Source organism: Aegilops tauschii, chromosome 6, assembly GCF_002575655.3.
Source record: "Aegilops tauschii subsp. strangulata cultivar AL8/78 chromosome 6, Aet v6.0, whole genome shotgun sequence".
In the NCBI taxonomy this organism is placed as follows: domain Eukaryota; kingdom Viridiplantae; phylum Streptophyta; class Magnoliopsida; order Poales; family Poaceae; genus Aegilops; species Aegilops tauschii.
The window spans coordinates 93,676,744-93,686,829 of NC_053040.3; positions in this window are offsets into that span (position 1 = coordinate 93,676,744).

A 10,086-nucleotide genomic window follows, 5' to 3' on the forward strand; every position below is an offset into this window, starting at 1 on the left:
TGTTATGCTCATGATCTTCACTTATATTTGTTTGAGCTTATGAAAAGCAACACATAAAAGTTAGTCCCAAAGTGATAGATATCCAAGAAGGATAAAGTAAAAAAAAATGTCATGAAGATCATTGGACAAAATAAACTTGATTCTTAGTAATAGTTTTGAGATATGATGATGTGATATGTCAGTTATGTTGATGAGTAATTGTGCTCTAGTAAGAATATTGGTGTTAAGGTTTGTGATTCCCTATGCATGCACGAAAGTCAATAATCATGCAATGAAAATTATATCCTACTTGTGGTGCATTATTCGGTGTTAATTATGCTTAATGCTTGCTTATGAGATTATTCGTTTCTTGGTTGGTCGCTTCCCAATCTTTTGCTAGCCTTCATTTTGCACTAAGTATGACCTCTACTTGTGCATCCAAAGTCCTTTAAACCAGTTTTGCCACATGAGTCCAATATATCTACCTATATGCGGTATTTTTTGCCGTTCTAAGCAAATTTGCATGTGCCATCTCTAATTTTCAAAATAAACTTCTCTTTTGTGTGTTTGTTTCGCTCGCGGAACGGTAACGGGTGGCTAATATTTTCCATGCTAGATGTGTTATTCTCAAGATGAGTGTTTATTCACTTGTCATTGCACGAGAGTAAGGCAAAGGTCTTAGGGATGCCCAGTCCCGAAATGAAAAAAAATGAATTTACTTTATGTTGTCAAATAATAAATTCCTTGGAAAGTGTTGGTATGGAGGGCACCCGTGGATACGGCTAGCCATGGAAAGGGATAGAATGGTGGAAAAAGGAATAAACTTTATTTTCTGTTTGGGAACCGCCTATGGCATATCTAGCATGGAAAATGTTCTGAACTCTAAGTCGTTTTCGTTGGTGGGATGGATACACCTCCCAAAATGTTTTTACCCCTAAGTTTTCCGCATTGAGCTCTGGCACCTCCACAAATCCCTACTTCCCTCTGCGAAGGGCCTTTCTTTTACTTTATGCAATTTTTATTTTGAAATTTGAGTCTCAATCTTCTCTCATAAAAAACACCAACTAGGAGGCAATATGATCGTGCTCAAGTATTGGGTGTAGTTAATATTCGAGTGTGTTTCATGAATGGATCAATGTTTGAGCATGATGGGCTAGGGATAACTTGTTTTAGCATTGATATTTTGAAACACATGGTTGCTTGTTGATATGCTTGAGTATCTAAATTATTGTGTCAAAACTAGACTATTGCTTTGAATCACATAAAAGTTCAAATGTCCATGCTATAAAGAAAAGAATATGATATGACTTGATGAACAACACTCCACATCAAAAATTCTTTTTTTATCACTTACCTACTTGAGGACGAGTAGGAGTTAAGCTTGGGGATGCTGATACGTCTCCAACGTATCTATAATTTTTGATTGTTGTCCTCGAGTAGGAGTTAAGCTTGGGGATGCTGATACGTCTCCAACGTATCTATAATTTTTGATTGTTCCATGCTGTTTTATTATCAATCTTGGATGTTTTATAATCATTTTATAGTCATTTTATATCATTTTTTGGTACTAACCTATTGACATAGTGCCAAGTGCCAGTTGCTGTTTTTTCCCATGTTTTTTACATCGCAGGAAATCAATATCAAACGGAGTCCAAATGCCACAAAACTTCACGATGATTTTTTATGGGCCAGAAGGAAGGCAATGGGCCCTAGTTGCACCTGGGGAGGTGCCCCGAGGGGGGCACAACCCACCAGGGCGCGCCAGGAGGCCCAGGCGCGCCCTGGTGGGTTGTGCCCACCTCGGGTGCCCCCGGACCGCCTCTTTGCTCTATAAATACCCCAAAAATACCAGAACCCTAGGGGAGTCGACAGAATATTCATCCAGCCACCTCAGAGTCTAGAACCACCAGATCCAATCTAGACACCATCTCGGATGGGGTTCACCACCTCCATTGGTGCCTCTTCGATGATGCTTGAGTAGTTCTTTGTAGACCTTTGGGTCCGTAGTTAGTAGCTAGATGGCTTTCTCTCTCTCGCTGAATTCTCAATACAATGGTCTCTTGAAGATCCATATGATGTAACTCTTTTGCCGTGTGTTCGTTGGGATCTGATGACCTTCGAGTTTATGATCAGTTATATCTTTTTATATCCATAAAAGTTATTTGAGTTTCTTTGATCTCTTATAGCCTCGTATTTATTCTCCGATATTGGGGTTTTGTTTGGCCAACTTGATCTATTTATCTTGCAATGGGAAGAGGTGCCCGGTAGTGGGTTCGATCTTACGGTGCTCGATCCCAGTTACAGAAAGGGAACTGATACGTCTCCAACGTATCTATAATTTTTTATTGTTCCATGCTATTATATTATCTATTTTGGATGTTTAATGGGCTTTAATATCCTCTTTTATATTATTTTTGGGACTAACCTATTAACCGAAGGCCCAGTGCCAGTTTTTGTTTTTTTTGCCTATTTCAGTGTTTTGCAGAAAAGGAATACCAAACGGAATCCAAACGGAATGAAACCTTCGCGATGATCTTTCTTGGAACAAACGCAATCCAGAAGACTTGGAGTTGAAGTCTGGAACTCCGCAAGGCGGCCACGAGGCAGGAGGGCGCGCCCAGGGGTAGGCACGCCCCCACCCTCGTGGGCCCCACAGAGCTCCACCGACGTACTTCTTTCGCCTATATATACTCTTATACCCTAAAAACATTAGAGGGAGCCACGAAACCACTTTTCCACTGCCGCAACCTTCTGTACCCGTGAGATCCCATCTTGGGGCCTTTTCTGGCGATCTGCCGGAGGGGGAATCGATCACGGAGGGCTTCTACATCAACACCATAGCCTCTCCGATGAAGCATGAGTAGTTTACCACAGACCTTCGGGTCCATAGTTATTAGCTAGATGGCTTCTTCTCTCTCTTTGGTTCTCAATACAAAGTTCTCCTCGATGTTCTTGGAGATCTATTCGATGTAATACTCTTTTCCGATGTGTCTGCCGAGATCTGATGAATTGTGGATTTATGAACTTGATTATCTATGAATATTATTTGGTTCTTCTCTGAATTATTATATGCATGATTTGATATCTTTGCAAGTCTCTTCGAATTATCTGTTTAGTTTGGCCTACTAGATTGATCTTTCTTGCAATGGGAGAAGTGCTTAACTTTGGGTTCAATCTTGCGGTGTCCTTTCCCAGTGACAGCAGGGGCAGCAGGGCACGTATTGTATTGTTGCCATTGAGGATAAAAAGATGGGGTTTATATCATATTGCTTGAGTTTATCCCTCTACATCATGTCATCTTGCTTAATGCGTTTCTCCGTTCTTATGAACTTAATACTCTAGATGCATGCTGGATAGCGGTCGATGTGTGGAGTAATAGTAGTAGATGCAGAATCATTTCGGTCTACTTGACACGGACGTGATGCCTATATTCATGATCATTGCCTTAGATATCTTCATAACTATGCACTTTTCTATCAATTGCTCGGCAGTAATTTGCTCACCCACCGTAATACATGCTATCTTGAGAGAAGCCACTAGTGAAACCTATGGCCCCTGGGTCTCTTTCTTATTATATTGCATCTCTTTTATTTACATCGCCTCTCTTTTACTATTTTGCAATCTTTACTTTCCAATCTATACAACAAAAATACCAAAAATATTTATCTTATTAACTTTATGAGATCTCACTTTTGCGAGTGGTCGTGAAGGGATTGACAACCCCTTTATCGCGTTGGTTGCAAGGTTCTTGATTGTTTGTGCAGGTACTAGGTGACTTGCGTGTTGTCTCCTACTGGATTGATACCTTGGTTCTCAAAAACTGAGGGAAATACTTACGCTACTTTGCTGCATCACCCTTTCCTCCTCAAGGGAAAACCAACGCATGCTCAAGAGGTAGCAAGAAGGATTTCTGGCGCCGTTGCCGGGGAGATCTATGCTCAAGTCAAGACATACCAAGTACCCATCATAAACTCTTCTCCCTCACACTAAATTATTTGCCATTCGCCTCTCATTTTCCTCTCCCCCACTTCTAAAACGATTTTCAAAACCTTTGCCTTTTCTTCGCCTCTCTTTCGTTCGTCTCTTTTCGCCTGCTTCTTGTGCATCCGTGCATTATATCGTTTGTCTCGCCATCATGGCTAGTCCTCCTATCATTGTTAATACTCCCGATAATGAAGTTCTCAATTTTAAACAAAGGGAGGGAGAAAATCTAAAAGATGCTTGGTATAGAATTTGCAATGCTCAAAATAGATCTACCAAAAAGCAATCCACTTCCGTTCTTCTTCGCAATTTTTACGTAGGCATCACTCCTTGGAATAGATATGTTCTTGACACCATTACCGGATGGAATTTCTTGGGAAGCCACACTTTTGATTCTTATAATGGCATGATAGATCTGTTGGGCCCACCACCTCTTTTGGTTAATGGAACTATTTTAACTCTGGAACATGTGATGCAAAGGCTTGATATTATTGAAAATAAAATTGCCACTGTAGAGTTAATTGAAATTTTGGATAAAAAGATCCACAACCACATTACCCAATATGGATCTAAGGTAGGGGCTACTCTGAAAAATCTTAGGGATAAGAACCCATAGTTAATGAGAAGATAGACTAAGATTCCACTAGGATTGATAAACTCGAAGATATTATTACCAACTTGGGATCCGCTTTTTCTGATGTTAAAAATACCTCAAACTTCCTCCTACCAAAGTTGCCAAGTTTATTTATGTTCCTAAAAATAAGGGTGAACCTTCTAGTAAAGAAAATGAAGACCTCAAATCAATAAGTGTTCACCCCAATTTTTTCGATATCATTAAGGAACCTTTTACTACAAATGAATTTCTCGATTTCTTGACTAGGAGTTTCATCATTATAAAAACCAAAGAACCTCCTAAGGGTCACGTGTGTTCAATTGAATAATTGCATACCTAAGATGACAATACCTAGATCTATTCTTGTTTTTATGCCTAGCTAGGGGCGTTAAACGATAGCGCTTGTTGGGAGGCAACCCAATCTTATTTTTGTTCTTTACTTTTTGTCCCTGTTTAGTAATAAATAATTCATCTAGCTTATGTTTAGATGTGGTTTTATGTTTTAATTAGTGTTTGTGCCAAGTAGAACCTTTGGGAAGACTTGGGTGAAGTCTTTGCGATCTTGCGGTAAAAAACATAAACCTTTGTGCTCACGAGAATAGCTTCCATTTTTTATTGGAGAGTGCTTTTAGGTTGATTATTTTTGCAGATGATTAATATACAAATTCCTCACGTCCACCAATTTATTTCAGAATTTTTGGAGTTTCAGAAGTATGCATTTTATACAGATTGCTACAGACTGTTCTGTTTTTGACAGATTATGTTTTTCGTATGTTGTTTGCTTATTTTGATGAATCTATGAGTAGTATCGGGGGGTATGAACCATAGAGAAGTTGGAATACAGTAGGTTTAACACCAATATAAATAAAGAATGAGTTCATTACAGTACCTTAAAGTGGTGATTTATTTTCTTATACTAACAGAGCTCATGAGATTTTCTGTTTAAGTTTTGTGTTGTGAAGTTTTCAAGTTTTTTGGGTAAAGATTTGATGGATTTTGGAATAAGGAGTGGCAAGATCCTAAGCTTGGGGATGCCCAGGGCACCCCAAGGTAAAATTCAAGGACAGCCAAAAGCCTAAGCTTGGGGATGCCTCAAAAGACATCCCCTCTTCCGTCTTCATCTATCGGTAACTTTACTTGAGGCTATATTTTTATTCACCACATGATATGTGTTTTGCTTGGAGCGTCTTGTATGATTTGAGTCCTTGCTTTTAGTTTATCACAATCATCCTTGCTGTACACACCTTTTTGGGAGAGACACGCATGAATCGGAATTTATTTGAATACTCTATGTGCTTCACTTATATCTTTTGAGCTAGATAATTTTGCTCTAGTGCTTTACTTATATCTTTTTAGAGCACGGTGGTGGTTTTATTTTATAGAAATTATTGATCTCTCATGCTTCACTTATATTATTTTGAGAGTCTTTTAGGACAGCATGGTAATTTTCTTTTGCTATAAAATTAGTCCTAATATGATGAGCATCCAAGATGGGTATAATAAAAACTATCATATAAAGTGCATTGAATCTTATGAGAAGTTTGATTCCTTATGATTGTTTTGAGATATGAAGATGGTGATATTAGAGTCATGATAGTAGAGTAGTTGTGAATTTTAGAGATACTTGTGTTAAAGTTTGTGATTCCCGTAGCATGCACGTATGGTGAACCGTTATGTGATGAAGTCGGAGCATGATTTATTTTTTTATTGTCTTCCTTATGAGTGGCGGTCGGGGACGAGCGATGGTCTTTTCCTACCAATCTATCCCCCTAGGAGCATGCGCGTAGTACTTCGTTTCGATAACTAATAGATTTTTTGCAATAAGTATGTGAGTTCTTTATGACTAATGTTGAGTCCATGGATTATACTCACTCTCACCCTTCCACCATTGCTAGCCTCTCTTGTGCCGCGCAACTTTCGCCGGTACCATAACACCCACCATTACCTTCCTCAAAATAGCCACCATACCTACCTATTATGGCATTTCCATAGCCATTCCGAGATATATTGCCATGCAACTTTCCACCGTTCCGTTTACTATGACACGCTCCATCATTGTCATATTGCTTTGCATGATCATGTAGTTGACATCGTATTTGTGGCAAAGCCACCTTCATAATTCTTTCATACATGTCACTCTTGATTCATTGCACATCCCGATACACCGCCGGAGGCATTCACATAGAGTCATATTTTGTTCTAAGTATTGAGTTGTAAGTAAAAAAAAGTGTGATGATCATCATTATTAGAGCATTGTCCCAGTGAGGAAAGGATGATGGAGACTATGATTCCCCCACAAGTCGGGATGAGACTCCGGACAAAAATAAAAAAATGGCCATAAAAAAGGGGAGAAAGGCCCAAAAAATAATGATGAGAGAAAAAGAGAGAAGGGACAATGCTACTATCCTTTTACCACACTTGTGCTTCAAAGTAGCACCATGATCTTCATGATAGAGAGTCTCCTATGTTTTCACTTTTATACTAGTGGGAATTTTACATTATAAGAACTTGGCTTGTATATTCCAATGATGGGCTTCCTCAAATTGCCCTAGGTCTTCGTGAGCAAGCAAGTTGGATGCACACCCACTTAGTTTCGTTTGTTGAGCTTTCATACACTTATAGCTCTAGTGCATCCGTTGCATGGCAATCTGTACTCACTCACATTGATATCTATTGATGGGCATCTCCATAGCCCGTTAATACGCCTAGTTGATGTGAGACTATCTTCCTTTTCGTCTTCTCCACAACCACCATTCGATTCCACCTATAATGCTATGTCCATGGCTCACGCTCATGTATTGCGTGAAAGTTGAAAAGGTTTGAGAACATCAAAAGTATGAAACAATTGCTTGGTTTGTCATCGGGCTTGTGCATGATTTAAATATTTTGTGTGATGAAGATAGAGCATAGCCAGACTATATGATTTTGTAGGGATAGCTTTCTTTGGCCATGTTATTTTGAGAAGACATGATTGCTTGATTAGTATGCTTGAAGTATTATTGTTTTTATGTCAATATTAAACTTTTGTTCTGAATCTTTCGGATCTGAACATTCATGCCACAATAAAGAAAATTACATTAATAAATATGCTAGGTAGCATTTCACATCACAAATTCTGTTTTATCATTTACCTACTCGAGGACGAGCAGGAATTAAGCTTGGGGATGCTGGATACGTCTCCAACGTATCTATAATTTTTGATTGTTCCATGCTATTATATTATCTGCTTTGGATGTTTAATGGGCTTTAATATGCTCTTTTATATTATTTTTGCGACTAACCTATTAACCGAAGGCCTAGTGACAATTTTTTGTGTGCCTATTTCAGTGTTTTGCAGAAAAGGAATACCAAACGGAATGAAACCTTCGCGATGATCTTTCTTGGAACAAACGCAATCCAGAAGACTTGGAGTTGAAGTCTGGAACTCCGCGAGGCGGCCAGGAGGCAGGAGGGCGCGCCCCCCACCCTCGTAGGCCCCATGGAGCTCCACCGACGTACTTCTTTCGCCTATATATACTCTTATACCCTAAAAACATTAGGAGCAGCCACGAAACCACTTTTCCACCGCCGCAACCTTCTGTACCCGTGAGATCACATCTTGGGGCCTTTTCCGGCGATCTGCCGGAGGGGGAATCGATCATGGAGGGCTTCTACATCAACACCATAGCCTCTCCGATTGTAACATCCCAAAATTCTAAATTTTGGAATGTTATAGTAAATAGATAGATTTGATTGATTGTTTGATTGATTGTGTGAAATTGAGTGAAATTCGATTTTTTTTGAAAGTTAAAATGAGAGGGAATAAAAGGACTTTCCCAAACTTTCACCTTGCTTTTATGATCTCCTTGAATTCTAATTCTTTTCATCACAAAACCCTGGAGAGAAGATAACATGACTTCTTCCATTTTAAATAAATGAAAAGGGATTTGAAAAGATTTGAATTTTATTTGGAAATATTTTTCAATTCAGAAACTTTAAGCAACTCAATGATTTTCATGAGAGAAGATAAAATGACTTCTTCAAAAACATATGAAATATGAGTTGGAAGTTTCAAAGAAACCAAATTTAATGCCCCTTTGAAATCATTTTCAATTTGGAGTTATTTTGGTTTTATTCAAATTATTTTTCTCCAAAAATAAAATATACAGAAAATAGGGTAAAATGATTCCCTACATGAGAAAATTGGAGAGAAATAAATTTGAATTAATTTTGGTATTTTTAAAATGATTTTTATTGGATTTTAGTAGAGCAGGAGCACTGTTTGAATTATTTGAATTTGTGTGGATTTTATTTAATGCTAGAAAAATGTCCAAGTTGTAGAAAATAATTTTCTGAAAATTTTGATATATTATACGCCAATTTAATATTTTTATTTATTTTGTTTTTACTTGTCTGAGAAAATATTTTATATAAAAAAATTTCCGCCGAACTGAGCCGGCCCAACAGGCCACGGCTTAGCCCAGCCGGCAACCGCCTTCCGCCGGGAGACCTCGCCCCGCACGGCGCCGGCGAAGCCGTGCCGCCGCCTGACTCATCCCGAGCCGCCGCCTCTCCCCAGGCTACTTATAGCCGAGCCCCAGGCCCCGCCTCTTTCTTCTCCGCCGCCCTCGCGTCACGCCGCCGCACCCCTCGCGTCGCCGCCGCCGCCGCCGCACTACGCCGCAGCACCACCGCCGCCCCGCGCCGCTAGCAGACACCGCCTGCGCCGCCGGAGCCCGCTGCTGCCGCCTCGCCCCATCGCCTGCAGCGCCGCCCGTGCCGCCGACCTCGCCTGAGAACGCCCCCGTCGCCAGATCCGCCGCCGGTTTATTTCGCCCGAGCCGGTAAAAAACCGATAAAACCGCCCCGATCCGGTTTTCTTTTAAGTTTGTTTTTTTAAACCCTAGACTGGATCTGTTTTTTTAGGTTTTATTAAACAGCGAACGTCCACTGTTTAGATCTTATAAACGAACGTTCGTTATATAGTCTTTTCGTTTTCTGTTTATTTACATCAGGGACCTATTCGTAATTATTATTTTTACAGATTAGTCCCTGATCTTGCAACGCTCGTGACTTTTTGTTCGTTAGTCGGATTAGATGAAACCAACGCCCACTTCTTCGTTATGATCCCCTCTATCCAGCTAATCAACTTGAGCATGTTTTTGAAAATTTAAAATATGATTTCAAATAGTTTTGAATTTGAATCTTCTTTTGATCATAACTTGAGTTTTATAACTCCGATTTGGTTTATTCTTTTTGCTAATCGAAGCTATTGACCTAAACTTTATGATAAGGCCAAATTCACATAATTCTGGTACTATTAGAAAAACATTTATGTTGCAAGAGTTATTTGCTTGGTTTTGATGTTTTCCGAATAGTCTTCTTCGTTCTTCCTGATCTTTTGAGTGATTGCTTATGTGTGGTTACTATTGCTTGCTTACGATAGATTGACCGGAGTGTGACGAGTAGAACTATCAAGAGTTTTGAGTGCGAATCATCTTCATCAACAGTACAGGCAAGTTCACACTTTGATC